The sequence below is a fragment of the Mytilus trossulus genome, chromosome 5 (assembly GCF_036588685.1).
Source record: "Mytilus trossulus isolate FHL-02 chromosome 5, PNRI_Mtr1.1.1.hap1, whole genome shotgun sequence".
Taxonomy (NCBI): domain Eukaryota; kingdom Metazoa; phylum Mollusca; class Bivalvia; order Mytilida; family Mytilidae; genus Mytilus; species Mytilus trossulus.
In genome coordinates, this window is record NC_086377.1 from 78869089 (window position 1) to 78893477 (window position 24389).

General features: G+C 34.3%; 1 protein-coding gene across 1 annotated transcript in view; it reads left to right on the plus strand.

The window, feature by feature from the left end:
* The first annotated feature begins 12090 nt into the window (after positions 1–12090).
* The window catches only part of LOC134718336 (uncharacterized), a 184466-nt gene continuing 172167 nt past the window's right edge, over positions 12091–24389 (plus strand). The window contains exon 1 of the mRNA XM_063580831.1: positions 12091–12159. The gene's annotated coding sequence lies outside the window, so the exon portion shown is untranslated. The remainder of the gene's footprint in view (positions 12160–24389) is intronic.

Genomic DNA, 24389 nt, shown 5'->3' on the forward strand with positions numbered 1-24389 from the left:
GTCAGTTGACCCGTTTAGTAGTTATTGCCCTTTATAGTCAATTTTTAACCATTTTTCGTAAATCTTAGTTATCTTTTACAAAAATCTTCTCCTCTGAAACTACTGGGCCAAATTGAACCAAACTTGGCCACAATCATCATTGGGGTATCTAGTTTAAAAAATGTGTGGCGTGACCCGGTCATCCAACCAAAATGGCCGCCACGGCAAAAAATAGAACATAGGGGTAAAATGCAGTTTTTGGCTTATAACTCAAAAACCAAAGCATTTAGAGGAAATCTGATATGGGGTAAAAATGTTTATCAGGTCAAGATCTATCTGCCCTGAAATTTTCAGATGAATCGGTCAACCCGTTGTTGGGTTGCTGCCCCTGAATTGGTAATTTTGTGGAAATTTTGCAGTTTTTGGTTATTATCTTGAATATTATTATAGATAGAGATAAACTGTAAACAGCAATAATGTTAAGTAAAGTAGGATTTACAAATAAGTCAACATGACCGAAATGGTCAGTTGACCCATTTAGGAGTTATTGCCCTTTATAGTCAATTTTTAACCATTTTTCGTAAATCTTAGTTATCTTTTACAAAAATCTTCTCCTCTGAAACTACTGGGCCAAATTGAACCAAACTTGGCCACAATCATCATTGGGGTATCTAGTTTGAAAAATGTGTGGCGTGACCCGGTCAACCAACCAAGATGGCTGCCACGGCTAAAAATGGAACATAGGGGTAAACTGCAGTTTTTGGCTTATAACTCAAAAACCAAAGCATTTAGAGGAAATCTGACATGGGGTAAAAATGTTTATCAGGTCAAGATCTATCTGCCCTGAAATTTTCAGATGAATCGGTCAACCCGTTGTTGGGTTGCTGCCCCTGAATTGGTAATTTTGTGGAAATTTTGCAGTTTTTGGTTATTATCTTGAATATTATTATAGATAGAGATAAACTGTAAACAGCAATAATGTTTAGTAAAGTAGGATTTACAAATAAGTCAACATGACCGAAATGGTCAGTTGACCAGTTTAGGAGTTATTGCCCTTTATAGTCAATTTTTAACCATTTTTCGTAAATCTTAGTTATCTTTTACAAAAATCTTCTTCTCTGAAACTACTGGGCCAAATTAATCCAGACTTGGCAATCATCATCTTTGGGGTATCTTGTTTTAAAAATGTGTCCGGTGACCCGACTATGAAATCAAGATGGCCGCCACAGCTAAAAATAGAACATAGGGGTAAAATGCAGTTTTTTGCTTATAACTCAAAAACCAAAGCATTTAGAGCAAATCCAACACGGGGTAAAATTATTAATCAGATCAAGATCTATCTGCCCTATAATTTTCAGATGAATCTGACAACCCATTGTTGGGTTGCTGCCCCTGAATCGGTAATTTTAAGGAAATTTTGCTGTTTTTGGTTATTATCTTAAATTTTATTATAGATAGAGATAAACTGTAAACAGCAATTATGTTCAGCAAAGTAAGATTTACAAATAAGTCAACATGACCGAAATTGTCAATTGACCCCCTAAGGAGTTATTGTCCTTTATAGTCAATTTTTAACAATTTTCATAAAATTTGTAAATTTTTATTAACATTTTCCACTGAAACTACTGGGCCAAGTTCATTATAGATAGAGATAAATGTAAGCAGCAAGACTAGTAAAGTAAGATTTACAAACACATCACCATCACCAAAACACAATTTTGTCATGAATCCATCTGCTTCCTTTGTTTAATATTCACATAGACCAAGGTGAGCGACACAGGCTCTTTGGAGCCTCTAGTTTATGCTACAAATGGATAAAACATTAATAAAAGGCAATTTGCAATACGTTCTAATGAAGCAAAGAAATTATTTTGTCTAAAATCAGAATGATTTGTACGCTCTCAAGTAACAAGTACCGGTATTGAAAGAAAGTATTTCATACAATGTTATTAATCTTAAATAACATTCCTTCAATCTGCAAATATGTATAGTCAATCCTTTGGTCGCGTTTATAAAGAAGGAAATTGGTTATTTAAGAAATAATTAATGAGGTCTGGAATATATCGTGATTTTACCACGGGTTAGCCCTTTACGACAAATATTTTACCCTGAGCGATAGCGAGGGTTAAAATATCGGCATAAAGGGACAACCCGTGGTAAAATCACGATATATTCAAGCCCCCATGAATTATTTCGATTCTAATAGGACAAATACGGCAACAGTTTTGGATCGAAGCGCTCTAGGTGAAGTCATTATTTGCCGTTCCCAGAAATAAACGCACTGTCTATTAAATTGACGTAAAAGAACGGAGAAAACTGAATAAGTAACATGCTAAAACTATTTACAATAACATATTTAGATAGATATAAATAAATCTAAATGATAATTGTACTTATATGTCTTATTTATTTACAAACAATGGCTGATATAACACATTTTAGAATCGTTGTTTACGTTTCCGTGTTGTAATGATTTTCGGGTTCAAAAGCGTGTATTTTCCCGTAAAATGCTTATATTCTGACGTCATCATTCTATGACGTCGGATAGCTCATTCGTATAAAAGCATATGCCGTGGGAGTACGATCGGAACAGCCCAAACAATATATTCATATTTTACCACGGGTGTGTACTCTAAGCGTTTGAAGGACGTCATGTTAGAATGGTAATTTTATGAATGAGTTTCGCGACGTCATAATACGATGACGTTAGAATATGAGCATTTTACGGGAAAATACACGCTTGAAAAACCGAAAATCATCACAACATGGCAACGTAAACAAACGATGCTAAAATGTGTAATAAGCCATATTTGTTTAAACATTTAAGACATATAAGTAAATTATCATTTAAAATAATTCAAAACTATCTATATGCGTTATTTTAAATAGTTTAAGCATGTCACTAATTCAGTTTGCTCCGTTCTTTTACGCCAATTTAATAGTGCGCTTATTTATGGGAATGGCAAATATTTGCCTCCACCTAGAGCGCTTCGATCCAAAAGAATTGCCGTATTTGACCTATTAGAATTGAAATAATTCATAGGGGCTTGAATATATCTAGATTTTACCACGGGTTGTCCCTTTATGCCAATATTTTACCCCTCGCTATCGCTCAGGGTAAAATATTTGTCATAAAGGGCCAACCCGTGGAAAAAATCACGATATATTCAAGCCCCCATGAATTATTTCTTAATTATAGGATGTTTTACATTGTTATTGTCATCGACTGGTATTTTTGTTAATATTTGTTTGACTGCGCATATAAAACGCAAACCGTAAACGGACCGGAAGTTGACAAGCTAAAAGTCCGGAAACTTTTAACGACAGTCGATTGAACAAAATACCAATGGATTATCGACATCGCCAGGCCGTACCAACTGATTTCTGACTTATTCCGATCATCGGAACAACACTACTTTATAATGGAAACCCGAACTTCTGAGGGATGTTTATATACAAAAATAAGGAAATGGGGTATGATTGCCAAATGGGACAACTATCCACTTAAGCACAAATAAAGTGGATGTAAGTAATGATAGGCAACTGTAACGCTTTCAACAATGAGAAAATCCCATACCGAAAAGTCGGCTATTAATGGCCACGATTGATGATTATACACTATTCTCTCTTAAAAACAAATATATAAACACATTTTGTCCTCGATTTAAATTACTTTTTAAACATAAAAGTAGGTGCAATATATATTTTTAAACTCAAAAAGTTTAGTGACCCCATCAGATACTTGACAAGCTCTTAGTCTTCGTCTTTTGTATGAACACAAAATTCATGGATCACACATTTCTCTTTAACTATCTATACGAAAGTTTCTGCACTCATGAATTTTAGCATCGGCTGTCATGGCTGTAATCGACGGCTAACTTTACACTTGTATGTTTGTCTGATGTGTAATTGTGTTTTTCACTGTTGTTTCCTTGCTGTCTGGTGGCCATGGACAAATACATGAATTCTGCATGTCATCATCAAACACGTGAATAGCTATATATCTGGTAAATCAAACACTTTTTCTTCGCATAGAAATAACTCTTCATTAATCTGAGCATGGAACAAATACTTTATATCACGAAGTATAAATGTGGATACAAAAAATGAAAAACTAAGCGAAATTGTTAATCCCGCATTGCATGACAAAATGTGTTGTATTAAGTAAGTAGCATGTGTTCTTGGTTGATTGTAAACACGTAGTAGTCCATAATGCATTGTTGCTCATTTAGTGGATTGGTAAAAAAAACAGGTAACAATAAATTGCGTCACACGTAAATAAACAATTACACGTGCGAGAACATAAGTTTGCTAATTCATGCATTTCCATATAAGGTAGTGTTGCTGACCTGAGTAATGATAACGTCAAAATTTCTTTTTGACTTTTTTTTAAAGTCATGTGTGTTATGAAGGTAGATGTCACCGTTGTAATGTGGTAATTAATTTTTGCTGTACACGTGTGTTAATGTTTATTTTTTTACATGATCCTGTTTGTGTTTCAGATTTGCAAATATCATTTTCATTATTAATTAAAAATGTACTTTCAATAAATTTTAGGGAGGAAACTTGATGGTTCGTGGCATTCCCTCTTAATTAGAAAATAATCTATTATAAATATTCAATCAGAATCCAAATTCAGAGCTGTCTTAAGCTTAAATGTTGTGTCCATACTTGTTCAACTGTTCAGGGATTCGACCTACATTGTATGCAGGAAAAACCAGTTTGCTGTCACTTTACAGCCTCTTGTTCTTATTGTTGAAGGCCGTACCGATGCCTATAATTGCTTACATCCACTTCATTTGAACTTAAGTGGATAGTTGTCTCATTGGTAATCATATCTCCTTATTTTAATAAATATACAATGATTTCATTTTCTTTTACAGGATATAATGGCAAGTTGGGATAAGGTAAGTTTTTCTTCTTAAAAGTCATTGTCATGTGACCTATGTCATGTGTCCCATGTTGTCTATAAACTGTACATAAAGATACAGGTGTGTAGTATTCTCAGAGTCAGTCAGTGTCATGTGACCTATAAAATGTATGTCATGTGATCTATGTTGTCTACAAACTGTACATAAAGATACAGGTGTGCAGTATTCTCAGAGTCAGTCAGTGTCATGTGACCTATGTCATGTGACTTATGTTGTCTATAAAATGTACATAAAGATACGATACAGGCGTGCAGTATTCTCAGAGTCAGTCAGTGTCATGTGACCTATGTCATGTGACTTATGTTGTCTATAAAATGTACATTAAGATACAGGTGTGTAATATTCTCAGAGTCAGTCAGTGTCATGTGACTTTTGTCATGTGACCTATGTTATAAAGATACAGGCGTGCAGTTTTCTCAGGGGGAGAACAGGAGAAATCAAAATGACTACAGTGAACAGAATTTCAATAGACAAAATTCCAGTAGACAAAAAAAAAAAAAACGTAAGATATTGTAGGACATTAACAACTCTTTAAGTCGAAGAGAATCTGACAACGCCATAGAAAAAAATGAAAAACAATCAAAATTCAACAGTCTACATTAGTCATTTCAGGGCCTTTTATAGCTGACTTATGCCATATGGGCTTTGATCATTGTTGAAGGCTGTACAGTGACCTTAAGTTGTTATTTTCTGTAACTTTATTTATAACTCTGAAATTAAACACAACAATTTCACTCCTTCTTGGTAATCACTGTATTTGGTATAAACTGTTGAAACTGTAAAAATGTAGCTTGTTAAATTCAATTATTACATTAATGATACATTTGTATGTTCTGGAGGAAAATGTAAAAGATTTGTTTTGCTTACAGAAACTTCTTACAGCTGCAGAGCATGGGAATATAAAAGAGTTAGAATTATGTGTAAAGAACGGAGCTAACTTGGAATGTAGAACTGATGATTATGTAAGTGAAGAAAAATGTTTAACACATTAACAGATATTTATTATATAGTACACATAATGTGGATCATTTAAACATTGCCCTTGTTAGTGTTCAATGACTCACTGTACATGTGACCTAGCAATGACACTCTTATTCCCAACACCAACATGTGATATAATAATGTCCCTCTTATACCATGTATACCCCACACCAGCATGTGACATAACAATATCCCTCTGATACCGTGTATACCCTACACCAGCATGTGACATAACAATGTCCCTCTTATACCATGTATACTCCACACCAGCATGTGACATAACAATGTCCCTCTTATACCATGTATACTCCACACCAACATGTGACATAACAATGTCCCTCTTATACCATGTATACTCCACACCAGCATGTGACATAACAATGTCCCTTTTATACCATGTATACTCCACACCAGATTGTGACATAACAATGTCCCTCTTATACCATGTATACCCCACACCAGCATGTGACATAACAATGTCCCTCTTATACCATGTATACTCCACACCAGCATGTGACATAACAATGTCCCTCTTATACCATGTATACCCCACACCAGCATGTGACATAACAACGTCCCTCTTATACCATGTATACTCCACACCAGCATGTGACATAACAATGTCCCTCTTATACCATGTATACCCCACACCAGCATGTGACATAACAATGTCCCTCTTATACCATGTATACCCCACACCAGCATGTGACATAACAATGTCCCTCTTATACCATGTATACTCCACACCAGCATGTGACAACAATGTCCCTCTTATACCATGTATACTCCACACCAGCATGTGACATAACAATGTCCCTCTTATACCATGTATACTCCACACCAGCATGTGACATAACAATGTCCCTCTTATGCCATGTATACTCCACACCAGCATGTGACATAACAATGTCCCTCTTATACCATGTATACTCCACACCAGCATGTGACATAACAATGTCCCTCTTATACCGTGTATACCCCATACCAGCATGTGACATAACAATGTCCCTCTTATACCATGTATACCCCACACCAGCATGTGACATAACAATGTCCCTCTTATACCATGTATACCCCACACCAGCATGTGACATAACAATGTCCCTCTTATACCATGTATACCCCACACCAGCATGTGACATAACAATGTCCCTCTTATACCATGTATACCCCACACCAGCATGTGACATAACAATGTCCCTCTTATACCATGTATACCCCACACCAGCATGTGACATAACAATGTCCCTCTTATACCATGTATACCCCACACCAGCATGTGACATAACAATGTCCCTCTTATACCATGTATACCCCACACCAGCATGTGACATAACAATGTCCCTCTTAAACCATGTATACTCCACACCAGCATGTGACATAACAATGTCCCTCTTATACCATGTATACTCCACACCAGCATGTGACACCAATGTCCCTCTTATACCATGTATACTCCACACCAGCATGTGACATAACAATGTCCCTCTTATACCATGTATACTCCACACCAGCATGTGACATAACAATGTCCCTCTTATACCATGTATACTCCACACCAGCATGTGACATAACAATGTCCCTCTTATACCCAACACCAGCATGTGACATTGTGACATAACAATGTCCCTCTTATAACCAACACCAACCTCTGACATAACAATATCCCTCTTGTACCCAACACCCACCTCTGACATAACAATGTCCTTCTTATACCCAAAACCAACATCTGACATAACAACTTTACTATCATACCTAACACCAACCTCTGACATAACCATGACACTTTTATGCCCAACACCAATATGTGACATAGCAATGACACTCTAATACCCAACACCAACATGTGAAATAAAATAACTTTAACAGTACCAATTTTTTCTGCACCAGATAAGGATTTCGACAATAAATGTCTCTTCAGTGATGCTCGAGGACAAAATATTTGCAAATCCAAAGCTTATTAAAACGATGAACAATGACACTCTTTACCTCAACACCAACATGTGACATATCAATGACACTCTTATACTCAACACCACTATGTGACACAGCAATGACACTCTTTACCTAAACACCAACATGTGACATATCAATGACACTCTTATGCTCAACACCAACATGTGACATAGTAATGACACTATTATACTCAACACCAACATGTGACATAGCAATGATACTCTTTACCTAAACACCAACATGTGACATATCAATGACACTCTTATGCTCAACACCAACATGTGACATAGCAATGACACTCTTATACTCAACACCACTATGTGACACAGCAATGACACTCTTTACCTAAACACCAACATGTGACATATCAATGACACTCTTATACTCAACACCACTATGTGACACAGCAATGACACTCTTTACCTAAACACCAACATGTGACATAGCAATGGCACTCTCATAGTCAACACCAACATGTGACATAGCAATGCCACTCTCCTAATCAACACCAACATGTGACATATCAATGACACTGTTATGCTCAACATCAACATGTGACATAGCAATGACACTCTTATTGTCAACACCAACATGTGACATAGCAATGACACTCTTTACCTCAACACCAACATGTGCCATAGCAATGACACTCTACCTCAACATCAACATGTGACATAGCAATGGCACTCTTATAGTCAACACCAACATGTGACATAAAATAACTTTAACAGTAGCAATTGTTTCTGCACCAGATGCAGATTTCGACAATAAATGTCTCTTCAGTGATGCTCGAGGACAAAATATTTGAAAATCCAAAGCTTATTAAAACGATGAAGAGCTATGATCCAAAAAGGTACAAGACACATATCAATGACACTCTTTACCTCAACACCAACATGTGATATATCAATGACACTCTTTACCTCAACACTAACATGTGACATAGCAATGACACTCTTATAAATGTATAGTCAACACCAACATGTGACATAGCAATGACACTCTTATTGTCAACACCAACATGTGACATAGCAATGACACTCTTATAGTCAACACCAACATGTGACATAGCAATGACACTCTTATAGTCAACACCAACATGTGACGTAGCAATGACACTCTTATACTCAACACCAACATGTGACATAACAATGACACTCTTATAGTCAACACCAACATGTCACTTAGCAATGTAACTCTTATTGTCAACACCAACATGTGACATAGCAATGACACTCTTATAGTCAACACCAACATGTCACTTAGCAATGTCACTCTTATAGTCAACACCAACATGTGACATAGCAATGATACTCTTTACCTCAACACCAACATGTGACATAGCAATGAAACTCTTTACCTCAACACCAACATGTGACATGGCAATGTCACTCTTATAGTCAACACCAACATGTGACATAGCAATGACACTCTTATACTCAACACCAGCATGTTATGTATCAGCGACACTATTATACTCAACACCAAAATGTCACTTAGCAATGACACTCTTATAGTCAACACCAACATGTGACGTAGCAATGACACTCTTATAGTCAACACCAACATGTGACGTAGCATTGACATTTTTACACTCATCACAAACAAGTTACAGATCACACTTATAGGCAATGCAAACTTGAAAAAAATAAACATGGCTTATTGCAGTTCTTTACTTATACTCACAACAAACATACACCATTGCTATATTACCCTTATACTCACCACAAACTTACACCATTGCTATATTACCCTTATACACAACAACTCATATGATATGAAGCAGCTGGTAGACACCCAACATTTTACACGGTAATACCACTAAATAATTTCTAAGCTTTGATCATTATTTTGAATAGACACAAAATACTGTTAATCAGACAGGTTTAATGGACAACAAATATTTGTTAGAATTATATAAAGTGGGGTCTGATTTTATTCGTAACACAGAACTGAATCAGATAGTTTAGGTTTTATTTTGTTTCCTGATGAAAAATTATTTTGTAAACATCTGATTTTAATGAGAAGTTGATGAGAACAAGTTGTGTTAACATCTTTAGTCAGATAATGTTAATTCTACAGATCTAATGTAGATAATGTTAATTCTACAGATCTAATGTAAAACGTCTTTTAAAAATAACAAATACTTGACAGAATTATATAAAGTGGGGTCTTATATTTCTTGTCTCTTCGTACTGAATCAGAAAATATTACTCGTTTTAATGTTTCTTGAAAAAAGTTTTTTTTTAACCTGACAGTTCTGATGGAAGTTCTGACATCTCACAATAAAACATGTTGTTTATTTGTTATTTATGTAGAATATAAATAAAAGTGTGACTGGTCATTTTATTCAGTTTTGACCACTGATTCATGTGATATATATTTTGTTTATATTTATTACACAACATTGTCAAGTTTATGACACAAGTTTTGATGTCTGTTATATGTTGATATTACAGTGGGGATGGACACCATTAATGTTGGCGGCTGAGGGAGGACACATGGAGGTGGTGACTTACCTGGTCACTCACGGCAGTCAGTTAGAGGCTACATCCACCTTGGTAATGATAGATATAATCATCTTACTCTGACCAAACATCACTTTATACAGAATCTACACAAAATCATGTTGTTAATTAGACAGGTTTAATGGACAACAAATATTTGTTAGAATTATATAAAGTGGGGTCTCAGTTTATTCGTAACACAGAACTGAATCAGATAGTAAAGGTTTTATTTTGTTTCTTGACAGAAATTAATTTGTAAACATCTGATTTTAAAGAGAAAATGATGAGAAAAAGTTGTGTTCACATCTTTAGTCAGATAGTGTTAATTCTACAGATTTAATGTAAAACATCTTTAAAAAATAACAAATACTTGACAGAATTATATAAAGTGGGGTCTTATTTTTTTTGTCTCTTCCTACTGAATCAGAAAATATTACTCGTTTTAATGTTCCTTGAAAAAAGTCATTTTTTAAAACTATTGATCATTCTACATAATCATTGTTAATCAGACAGATTTAATGGACAACACATATTTGATAGAATTATATAAAGTGGGGTCTCATTTTAATTGTCTTGTCCAGCTGAGTCCATTGATATAAATATTGTTTATGTTTCTAGAAAAAAGTTATTTTTTAACCTGACAGTTCTGATGGAAGTTCTGACATCTCACAATAAAACATGTTGTTTATTTGTTGTTTATGTAGAATATAAATAAAAGTGTGACTGGTCATTTTATTCAGTTTTGACCACTGATTCATGTGATATATATTTTGTTTATATTTATTACACAACATTGTCCAGTTTATGACACAAGTTTTGATGTCTGTTATATGTTGATATTACAGTGGGGATGGACACCATTAATGTGGGCGGCTGTGAGAGGACACCTGGAGGTGGGGACTTACCTCGTCACTCACGGTAGTCAGTTAGAGGCTATAGACCTGGTAATGATAGATATAATCACCTTACTCTGACCAAACATCACTTTACACAGAATCTACACAAAATCATGTTGTTGATCAGACAGATTTAATGGACAACAAATATTTGTTAGAATTATATAAAGTGGGGCCTCATTTTATTCGTAACACAGAACTGAATCAGATAGTTGAGGTTTTATTTTGTTTCTTGACGAAAAATTATTTTGTTAACATCTGATTTTAATGAGAAGTTGATGAGAACAAGTTGTGTTAACTTCTTTAGTTAGATAATGTTAATTTTACAGATCTAATGTACAACATCTTTTAAGAATAACAAATACTTGACAGAATTATATAAAGTGGGGTCTTTTTTTTCTCGTCTCTTCGTACTGAATCAGAAAATATTACTCGTTTTAATGTTTCTTGAAAAAAATGTTTTTTTTTTCAACTTTGATCATTCTACTGAATCAACAAACAATCATGTTGTTTATCATACATGTTAAATGGACAACAAATACTTGTGAATTATATAAAGTGAGGGTTGCTATTATTTGACTTGTTACACTTATATAATTAAAAGTTTACAATTTTTTTACCTGTTTTGTTTCACTGAATCAGAAAATATACATTGAATTTATATCTTAATCTACCATTTAATAGTTTATACACAAACATAATTGGATATTTTCTTACCCGATGTTATATTTCTTACATTTGTTAAATTGTTTTACTCCTCTCGTGATTTTGTTATCACACACCATTAACATGTTTATATTTTTCTAGAGTGGACGAACAGCTTTACATCTTGCTGCTCAGTTTGGAGAGATTGATGTAACAAAATGTTTAATAGATCAAGGCTGCAGTCCTTGGGTGAAATCAAAACAGGTAACATTCAGTTTTATTCCTATTAGATAGATAGTTATTTTATTCTCTAAAAACTTAATACAAGTCAACAGAGAAAGTACAATTACAATATAAATACAAATACAATAGTTGAGGGTAAACAGCTGCAGATAAAATATAATAAAGTACAACTTTTAAGTTTATGATGAAATACCTGTATAATAAACAGGTTAAACTAAATATGAAGAAATCAGTCTGTGCTTAACTTTTACATGGAGGGACAAACCTTTTTATTAATACACCTAATGAATGAACACAGTTTTCTTAAGGAGGCTTGCGGGTATAAGATTTTCAGAAAAAAATTAAACAATAATTTTTCATTACAAATTTCATTTATTACCTTAAGTAGTTATTACTTTATCATTATGGTACAAGAATCATTCCAATAAATCAATTGGTGTTGGCCTCAGGTGACTTTTAAAATGTAGATATCATTGGAAAAGCTCAAAATCATCTCTTTTTGTGTGCAAAAATGCCATTTTTGGCATTAAATTTGAAATATCTTTTTTAACTCATCGGTGACCTATATTTTTGTTTTGTTTTCGAAAAAGCTGTACATAAAGTAATTAACTGTAAAATTTAAGCGATTTCTGTAATTTAGTTCTTTTTTTATTTCGATATTACAACTATTTCCCCTATTAGGTCAACAGAAAAAAGGACATTAAGAAAAATGTATGCTTCTTTCGAAGGCAGATTGTGAGCGTAAATGAATGGTGACCACATTTTTTTAAAAATTAAACAAATGATTCAGACCCGCGAGCCCCCTTAAAACTGATTGTTTTTGTCGAGCTTTTGACTTTAATCTCAGAAAGCTCGGCATAGGAATGGTGATCAAGCAGTGGCTGCGGCGTTAGCTAACTTCTTAAAAGCTTTATATTTTAGAAGGTGGTAGACCTGGATGCTTCATATTTTGTATATGGATGCCTCATTTTACGAAGTTTCCGCCAGTCACATTTCCAATGTCCTTGACCTCATTTTCATGATTCAGTGACTACTTGAAAAAAACTTATTTTGTAATTTAAATTCTCTTTTATAAGTAAGAGTATAACTATATTTGTTATGTGCGTACCTTGCAAGGTCCTCATGCCCGTCATACAGTTTTCACTTGACCTCGACCTAATTTCATGGATCAGTGAACATTCAACAAGGTTAAGCTTATTTATATAAAAAATGAACGAAAAGTTAAGTTTTTGAGTTTTGGTCTTTTTTCTAATACTGCACAATGTATATACAATAGGTCAACTATATTTATACCCATGCAACGAAGTTGCGGAGGGTATAATGTTTTTGACCCGTCCGTCCGTCCGTCCGTCAGTCCTGTTTCTTGTCATCGCAACTCCTCTCAAACCACACAACAGAATTTCACGAAACCTTTTCAGATAATAAGGACATACTATGCAGTTGTGCATATCGACAGGAAATTGCGATTAAATTTTTTTTCTAGGAGTTACATCCCTTTGAACTTATTTACTTTAATGTACTACTGCAACAGTTTGTCATCGCAACTCCTCTCAAACCACAAAACAGAATTTCACGAAACCTTTTCAGATAAAAAGGACATACAATGTAGTTGTGCATATCGACGGAAAATTGTGATTCAATTTTTTTTCTAAGAGTTACGCCCCTTTGAACTTATTTACTTTAATGTACTACTGCAACAGTTTGTCATCGCAACTCCTCTCAAACCACACAACAGAATTTTACAAAACCTTTTCAGATAATAAGGACAATCCACATACTATGTAGTTGTGCATATCAACTGGAAATTGCGATTCAATTTTTTTTCTAGGAGTTACGCCCCTTTGAACTTATTTACTTTAATGTACTACTGCAACAGTTTGTCATCGCAACTCCTCTCAAACCACACAACATAATTTCACAAAACCTTTTCAGATAATAAGGACATACTATGTTGTTGTGCATATCGACGGGAAATTGCGATTCAATTTTTTTTTCTAGGAGTTACACCCCTTTGAACTTATTTACTTTAATGTACTACTGCAACAGTTTGTCATCGCAACTCCTCTCAAACCACACAACAGAATTTCACAAAACCTTTTCAGATAATAAGGACATACTATGTAGTTGTGCATATCGACTAGAAATTGCTATTCAATTTTTTTTTCTAGGAGTTACGCCCCTTTGAACTTATTTACTTTAATTTACTACTGCAACAGTTTGTCATCGCAACTCCTCTCAAACCACAGAACAGAATTTCACGAAACCTTTTCAGATAATAAGGACATATCGACAGGAAATTACAGTTCAATTTTTTTTCTAGAAGTTATGCCCCTTTGAACTTATTTGCTTCAATGTACTTCTGCAACAGTTTGTCATCGCAACTCCTCTGAAAACACACAACAGAAATTCATGAATTTTGTAGATAATAAGGACATACTATGTATATTGAAATTATTATTCAATATTTTTTCTTATACAATTTTTTTTCTTATACTTATTTAATTTCTCCAATGACAATGTGGGGACATGGGGTATGTGAGCGTGCTCACTAAGGTTCTTTAATTGGTGTATGGAAATGTTTTATGATCAATATGTCAGTCGCGTAGGTTTTATTTGACCTTGACCTTATTTTCAGGGTTCATTGCTCAGTGTTAAGTTTTTGGGTAATGGTCTGTTTTTCTTAAACTATAAGCAATATGCCAACTATATTTGCTGTATGGAAGAACACACCCTACACCAATCCTAAACTACTGACACAACTACCATCTCATCATACTCCAACAACACACCCTACATCAATCCTAAACTACTGACACAACTACCATCTCATCATACTCCAACAACACACCCTACATCAATCCTAAACTACTGACACAACTACCATCTCATCATACTCCACCAACACACCCTACATCAATCCTAAACTACTGACACAGCTACCATCTCATCATACTTCAACAACACACCCTTCATCAATCATAAACTACTGACACAACTACCATCTCATCATACTCCAACAACACACCCTACACCAATCCTAAATTAATGACACAACTCACATCTCATCATACTCTACCAACACACCCTACATCAATCCTAAATTAATGACACAACTACCATCTCATCATACTCCGACAACACACCCTACACCAATCCTAAATTAATGACACAACTCACATCTCATCATACTCTACCAACACAACTCACATCAATCATATACTACTGACACAACTACCATCTCATCATACTGTACCAACACACCCTACATCAATTCAATTACACATCTAACACCAATTATACACTACCAACACATCAACCATCTAATCATACTCCAATTACACATCTAACTCAAAAAATACACTACCAGCACATCAACCATCTAATCATAGTTCAATTACACTTCTACCACTAACCTTACACCAATCCTAAATACTGACACAACTACCATCTCATCATACTCTACCAACACATCTAACGCCAATCCTACATTACTGACACAACCACCATCTCATCATACTCTACCTACAGACCTAACACCAATCATACACTACTGACACAACAACCATCTAATCATACTCCACCACCACACCTAACAGCAATCATACATTACTGACACAACTACCATCTCATCATACATCACCAACACACCTAACACCAATCCTACACTACTGGCACAACTACCATCTCATCATACTCCACCAATACACCCAACACCAATCATACACTACTAACATAACTACCATCTCATCATACTCCACCAACACACCCTACACCAATCATACACTACTGACACAACTACCATATCATCATACTCTGTCAACACACTTAACACCAATCATACACTACTGACACAACTACCATCTCATCATACATCACCAACACACCTCACACCAATCCTACACTACTAACATAACTACCATCTCATCATAATTCACCAACACACCTAACACCAATCCTACACTACTAACACAACTACCATCTCATCATACTCTGCAAACATACCTAACACCAATCCTACACTACTGACACCAATAATACACTACCAGCTCATCAACCATCTAAATATACTCCAATAACACATGTAATTGTATCAGTAATGTAGGATTGGTGGTAGGTGTGTCAGTAGCATATGATGTAGTAAATTATGATCCTGGTACCTTTGATAAATAACTCCAATAATACACTACCAGCTCATCAACTCATCTAATTATACTCCAATTACACATCTAAGTCCAATAAAACACTACCAGCTTATCACTCATCTAATTATACTCCACCAACACACCCTACATCAATCCTAAACTACTGACACAACTACCATCTCATCATACTCTACCAAATACACCCTACATCAATCCTAAACTACTGACACAACAACCATCTCATCATACTCCACCAACACACCCTACATCAGTCATATACTACTGACACAACTACCATCTCATTATACTCCACCAACACACCCTACATCAATCATATACTACTGACACAACTACCATCTCATCATACTCCACCAACACACCCTACATCAGTCATATACTACTGACACAACTACCATCTCATTATACTCCACCAACACACCCTACATCAATCATATACTACTGACACAACTACCATCTCATCATACTCCACCAACACACCCTACATCAATCCTAAACTACTGACACAACTACCATCTCATTATACTCCACCAACACACCCTACATCAATCATACACTATTGACACAACTACCATCTCATCATACTCTACCAACACACCTAACACCTATCATATACTACTGACACAAATACCATCTCACCACACTTCACCAACACATCCTACATCAATCATATACTACTGACACAGCTACCATCTCATCATACTCCACCAACACACCCTATATCAATCATATACTACTGACAACTACCATCTCATCATACTCCACCAACACACCTAACACCAATAAAATACTACTGACACAGCTACCATCTCATCATACTCCACCAACAAACCTAACACCAATCGCACACTACCACTAGTAGCCCGATTTGAGTCTGAAACGGTCATTTTGGTCTGATCACATCTTGATTGACTGGATTTACCGCTAGAGAAATTCGTCACGATATTTAAGTTCGTTAAGTCGCCGTTCAGATCGATAGCCTCATCAGGTAAATCAGTTCGTTAAGACATGTCAAGACGGAAAAGACTGATTCGTCTAGCGGGTTGTTTAGACCCGTTAAGACCGTGTCAGACCAAACCAGACCATGTATACAAAATTACGTTCAAAAGGTTCAGACCCTGTTTAGATCCGTTCAGTATACCGGTTTGATAACACGAGTTGCGCCCCTTCTACTCGATAAAGCATTTTAGATTAATATGTATATATGTTTTTTTAATATTAGGATTTGTTTGAAGTATATTTTGATTAATTAAAAAAAAATTAAATCTTCTGTTGATTCTTTATTTCTTTTCTTGTTTTGTCGAGGAACTAATAAATTATTCGTCTATATATGTTGTTTATTTTTTTAATAAATGTTAGTTTATATAAATATATATTGGTAATTAAATGCAAGGACGTATGTTAATTGTATCAACACCAGAATGTATGCCATAAACCTTAAAATGTTGTGAACACCGGTGAAAATGTTTTTCGTATTTGAAGTTTAGTAACGGAAAATCCTAAACGTAACCTTAAAAAAGTTAAGGATCCACAGAACTGCAGCGGAGGCAAATTAACACATGCATATTTTTGTTTTATGTATGACATTTTCTTTAATTCGTTTTATGTTGATATATGTCCTAGTTAACCGTTGAAGCTGTTGCATTTTGTTTGCATGTTTATTTTTTTAGTGCGATTTACTCTATTTAAGTTGGAAAAAAATATTCCCGACATCCGGAAATTCGAAAAAAGACTTCTCGGATCCCGAAACCTGATCATCATAATGCATTCATTCAGTCTCTGTCGGGACGGTGTTAAAGTATCACCGTATAGAAATTTTCATTCAAACGATGTATCCTTATAATATTTATTTTCTAATCCATATGATAGGTATATTGTACTTAGTATATATATACATAATATGGCGTTAATTCAAACAAAATCTGTCAGTTTAGTTAAAATGGTTGAGTTCGATGGCACGTGCTAGTAATCAACCGGGTCAACAGGTAACAAAATCAATGATCCGTAACGTAAGAAAGTACATGCCTATTATATATTACCATAACTCCCATCATAATTCTTAATAGAATGGTGCCGTAGGGCTAAACGTTAATAGAGAAATAATGAATTTGTGTATACACGTATTAGTGATGTCTGGTCGTTTGTTTTTACCAATGTTATTTCAACTGATCGGGCGGAGCTAGGTTTTAATTTGCATAAGGACAGTTTATTTGAAGATGTGTGTGATAAGGATAATTGCCGTTATAATTATTACTGATTTCTAATCACCTATCAGTGTCATCAAAGGAATTTACATAAGAATTACTGGACACTTCATTGATGAGTTTATCCTAATACACCTATCTATAGATGGACTGGTTTATTATGAGCGAACCGGTTAAACTCCGCCCAGTCAAGTGAAATAAATCGAGTAATACATGCTTATGTTTTCAAGTTTTTGAATTGAGCAAAATTGAACTGTTCGGAAGCCGTTTGTTAAGTATTCAAAAGAAACTTTACGCTTCTCTACTTATATAGTTTAGAGAGTATTCCTTTAAATTGTGTCAGTTAAATAAAGTAGCGTGTATTTGTATTCTATTTATTTTGCTAATTGTATCATTATAATATACATTTTGTATTTCACTACTATATATACTATAAGTTGTAGTGTGATTGATTGTTGGTTGTTTTAAGTCCAGTGGCAAATATTTCATGCATTTTCAGGACCAGCTGTAAGTTAAAGACATATATGGAACTCACCGGTGTATTTTTCACGTGTTATAATAGATAAAAGAATAATTAATTTCTAAAATATCGAAACATAAAGGAAGCAAGGCGCATGGATTATCCGCACTTATCAGTTCTTTTTTCTGTTTTGTCTTAAAAAAAATAATGTTATTTTTTTGTATATGTTTACATAATTTACGATAACTGCGGTGTATACGTGCTGTCAGACGAAAGATAAATATGTGCCCTTTGATATTCGTCACCAATTTGTCAATTTTTACATAGATGACAAACACGGTTTTCTCTCAGTACATTTTGCCATCTTCTTGTTTCAATAGGCAATTTGTTATTGGTCGTTCGAAATCGACAAAGAACAACGGCGTCTGTAAAGTTCAAAAATATTCCTCAAATTCCCAGTGTTTCTTACAAGTTTTGTAGTTAATAGCTTTTGGCGAATTTTGACTTCATGAATTTCAATTCTGAAGAAACTGGTCTAACAGTCTTTGCTTTATTACAGTTTTTAACCAATCTTTATCTATATAATTTTGTAGAGAATGAAGGATGCAAGTCTAAGCTTTGAATTAAAATGGTCATTAAATAGATACACAAATAAAAGAACAAGTGTAAGTGTTGGAATGACATATACAATATATCACAATGTGCATTGTCGAAGAAGTTAAAGGAGTAGGTCCGGTAAGGACCGATTTTGGCCTCAAATTTAAGGTTCATCTGACGAAGGATGTTGACAACTTTTTATACACTTAAGTGTCTATTTCATTTGATTCAATTAATTTATGTGGAAGATTTCAATTAATTTAGTCATTCAAAACGCTCCGATTCGAGCTAAAATATGAAAAATCTACCAAATATGCCGAAAAATATCACTTTTAATATGGTTTTTGTCAAAAATGAAAGTGGCCGCATCCGTGTTCATCCTCAACCTTTATATATGTTATGTATTATCATGAAATACAACTTACATTTCAATATTTTGGATGAACACGAATGCGGCCACTTTCGTTTTACACGGAAACCGTGTGAAATTTAACCAAAATGCTAGAATTTTGAAGATTTCACTAATTTTGCATGACTTAATGGTGCTAGTACCCGATATATGTACATCGTATTGTAAAAAAACAGCCCATATTATGTAGCAGAAGCATTCTACTATCCAATGAATAACTAAAAGTATACATTTTAACAATTTTGTAAAACTGCTATATTTTGGGGCCAAAACAGGGTCTTACTGGACCTACTCCTTTGATTTAACTGGACAAAATTGAAGAGAGGCAGCCCAATCTTTTCTCCTTTTTATTACGAGTACAAATAAACATTTGGGTTATTGTACACGAAATGCATGCTACAATTCATTTTTGTGGATTTTAGACACTTTGGAACTCTATGTGGGCTATTTCAGCAACTACGCAAAAAATCCCAAAACTAGATACACGGTTAGATTCAGAATGTCAACGAGTTCCAAATATCTATATTAAAGGACTATTGTCTATAAATTTGGACCCCACAAAATTGAAAAAGGGACCAAAAATATAAAAAAAAATGCATGCATCGGATACATTTGTTATTGAAGGCATGATTGTAACAATAGGATGAATATACAAAAATATCTTATTCTGGAGACTCATTGGGGGGTTCTGATCCCGGATCCCGCTGACTGTTTTGGCAGATTCCCGTATTCTGCTTATTGTTTTGGCAGATTCCCGTATCCCTCTTATACTATGCAGTTCTAATTTTTTGTAATTATCCGTGTTCCGCTAGACTTCATTTCCCGTTTTTCACTACACAATCATTTGACTTTCACCTGTCACGCTTGCAAAAAATCGGCAATCCGGCGTGACGCTTATACCCAAATGCGACCCACTATTTTACTCTATTTTGACTCATATTAAGCCCATTATAAATATATTAAAAAAGTAGGGTGGATTTTTTTGTCCCTTTTTATCCCGTCTCGTTTCGTTTTTGTGCCAATATATAGATGTCGTATGTGACAATGAGACAACTCTCCATCCGAGTCACAATTTATAAAAGTAGACCATTATACGTCAAAATACGGTCTTCAACATGGAGTCTTGGCTCACACCGAACAGCAAGTTATAAAGGGCTCCAGTGTAAAACCTTTTAAACGGGAAAACAAAGGTGCAATATATATCAAGATGTACGTAAATAGTGGTGAAGTGTCATGGAAATGGATAAAAAAAATAAGGATAAAGATCCCTATACGCTTTATAAGAAACTAAATGGAATACATTTGAAATAAATGTTATTTCTATTTAATTTATTAGAGTGTTTTAAAACCAAACTTTCCTCCGTAAGTTAAAAATTATCAAATCTTTTTCTTACTTTATCTATTGTTTGAGCAAGTCGGCTAAATTAAGGCTTTACAGCTAATTTCCTAATGCATGTAAAGCAAAACTTTGGTTGGCTTGCTTGCTTTGTTTGTAAAATTGTTTATACAATCTTTGTAAATAAGATTGACATTTTTAAACAATATGAATTGGCATAGTTTAACCTGTATTTTTAATATTTGAATTAAATTGGGTGTTATCATAATAATTATCCATTAAAAAAAAAGCAAGCAAATTAACTAAAGTCTTGCTCTACATGCTTAAAGAAATTAGCTGTAATTGATAAAAAAAAATTATACAGTGAAAATGCACCGCATATACAATACTAATGATTCGCTCCACAGTGAAAATGAAAGAATAGTATCATTATTCGACAGTACACATGACTAGCAATGCATTACGAAATCATCATAGTGGAATTTAGTTAAATATGAAGAAACTGAGTGACAAAACATATTCTACGTTACACAACTTTAATAATTGCATTAAAATAAATATGTTTTACTGCAACAACATCTTACATGTTAGTTATAAAGCACCTGCACGATCTGTTCGTGAAATGTCATAAATATTCACCTATTTTGGTATATATTTCACAGCTGGATGGCTTTAGGCGCGATAAAACCCCGCTCGCATCTCTTACTTTGTTTTATTAGTATTATGTATTTCTGAACATATACATTTTAACTAATTTTCTTCATTTTCTTCAAAAATTAAAAAAAGTTCGTCTGTTTATTTATCATTCTACATTAGACATTTATGACATATACAGTAAAAATTATATTTTAGGATCCGCACTTTACATACACTGTGACATATATAGGAAGAAATTTGAAAGATTAAAGCCTGTATTATACACTAACAACTACCAAAGGCTGATAATTATGGCATCGAATCATTTGTCACTCATACACAAAATATTCACACTGTCGTTTGCTAAATATGGACTATATGGTATATAAAAGCGACGTAATCGTAAAGATAGATATAAGAAGATGTGCATTGCATATGTGGTATGCGTGCCAATGAGTCAAAAATATTATTTAGTTGTACAATAATTGGCTGTTTGGCAACAAAATAGTTCCATGTTTTTTAAATCAAAGGTTTTGGCATCTTCGCTAGTCAAAGGTTACGATCCACTCTGGAGAGTGGGCGTTGATCGTGACCCATAGCTAACGAAGATGAGGTTTTGGATGTCTTCGATTTCACCGTACCTGGTGTAAAATTGTCCCCGACTATACCGAACGTTGACTTATTATACGAGCTATATTTCACCGTACCTGGTGTAAAATTGTCCCTGACTATACCGAACGTTGACTTATTATACGAGCTAACCACTATCACACGTACAGTTCTTACAAGCATGGCCCGTGTTAGTACTTATAATGACATACAGCTAGTTTTGTTTTATCTACAATTATGTATCTTGTATTCGTTATTTTTTTTTTTATCTACACCGTATTTAGTTATTGCTTGACCCACTCAGAGTTCTAGGTCGCGAACAAGCTTTCCCTGAACTAATCTATTGGGAAACTTTTAGGTATGTTGGTACTTAATGCTCTTCAACTTCGTACTTTATTTGGCCTTCTTTGAATTTTTTATTCGGGCGCGGTGACTAATGAGTCTTTTTTTTTTTAGACGAAACGCACGTCTTCCGCGCGAAAATATATGATGAGTTTATATACCATTGTGTCAATAGAGAGAAAATTCTTTGATTAAAACACACTCGGGAATAGCAAGACAATTTACCAAAAGAGTAGTGGGAACTTCACTGATTTTTCTTATCATATACTAGTATATTTCTGATAGTTTTCCCGACCTCTCCACCTATTTTCAAACTTGAAAGGAGACCTCTTTCAGCGGCACGAGTCTGGAACATGTACACATGGCAGTTGCAAGTAATAGCTATATAAATATAAAAGAGAAGATGTGGTATGATTGCGAATGAGACAATTGTCCACAAGAAACCAAAATTACACAGACATAAACAACTATATGTCACCGTACGGCCGTCAACAATGAGCAAAGCCCATACCGCATAGTCAGCTATAAAATGCATTTCAACGATACTATAATTAGAATAAAAGGTTATAGAGTATAACGTACTTACAAAATATGTCATCTTGTAGAATGTGATTTCACAAATATATTTTTTTCAAATTCGCAGTCCAAGTCAACGTAAAATCGGTTACACACATTTTTCATGCTATAAATCCATTTCAAAAATATTATTTCAAACACACACTAGCTTGCCTTTTCGTTAATTTAAATAATACAAATTCAGCTAAATTTTGTTTATTCCCATCTACAGAGAAATCTCACACTTATCCTAGACGTTAATAATACTCATGCACTTCAAATATTAATTTTATTAAACAATTTATTGATACGGATGACAACGTTTTAAAAATACGGTTACATCAGGGTGTACAAAATGTGAATTTGTTTTAATTTGAATTCAAAGATAGATTAAACGGTAGCTTTAATAGTGAAATGTACTATTTTTTGAAGACTCGCCTAAATGTATGTTGCATAGATGTATTTGACCCCAACAATTTTATTTAGATCATGCTGTAAATTATATTTATAAAACCATTCATTTGTAAATACCGCCAGAGACATGTGTATATATGTCTCTGATACCGCATATATCTGCTCACTGTTTGAATATAGAAACTTGTCGATTTTATAATATTGAGACATATCCGAGATTTTGTAATATGTGTGATAAACAAGTAATTGAAGATGAATATCATTTTATTTTAGTATGTGAAAAGTATAATGAATTTCGAAAGAAATTTATCAAACCGTATTGTTTGAGGAAACCGTCGAATCATAAACTTTTAAAAAGATCAATGCATTTGAATGGGGACATATAGTTGGAACTCGCCCCTTTTTGTTGTGCTCGGTTGGGACCCCAATACAGGCTCATAGTATTTTAAAGCATTTTTGAAGTGTTAAAATATTATAAACCAGAGACATATATAACTTGTAATTCATGTCTCTAAATGAACGAATGATA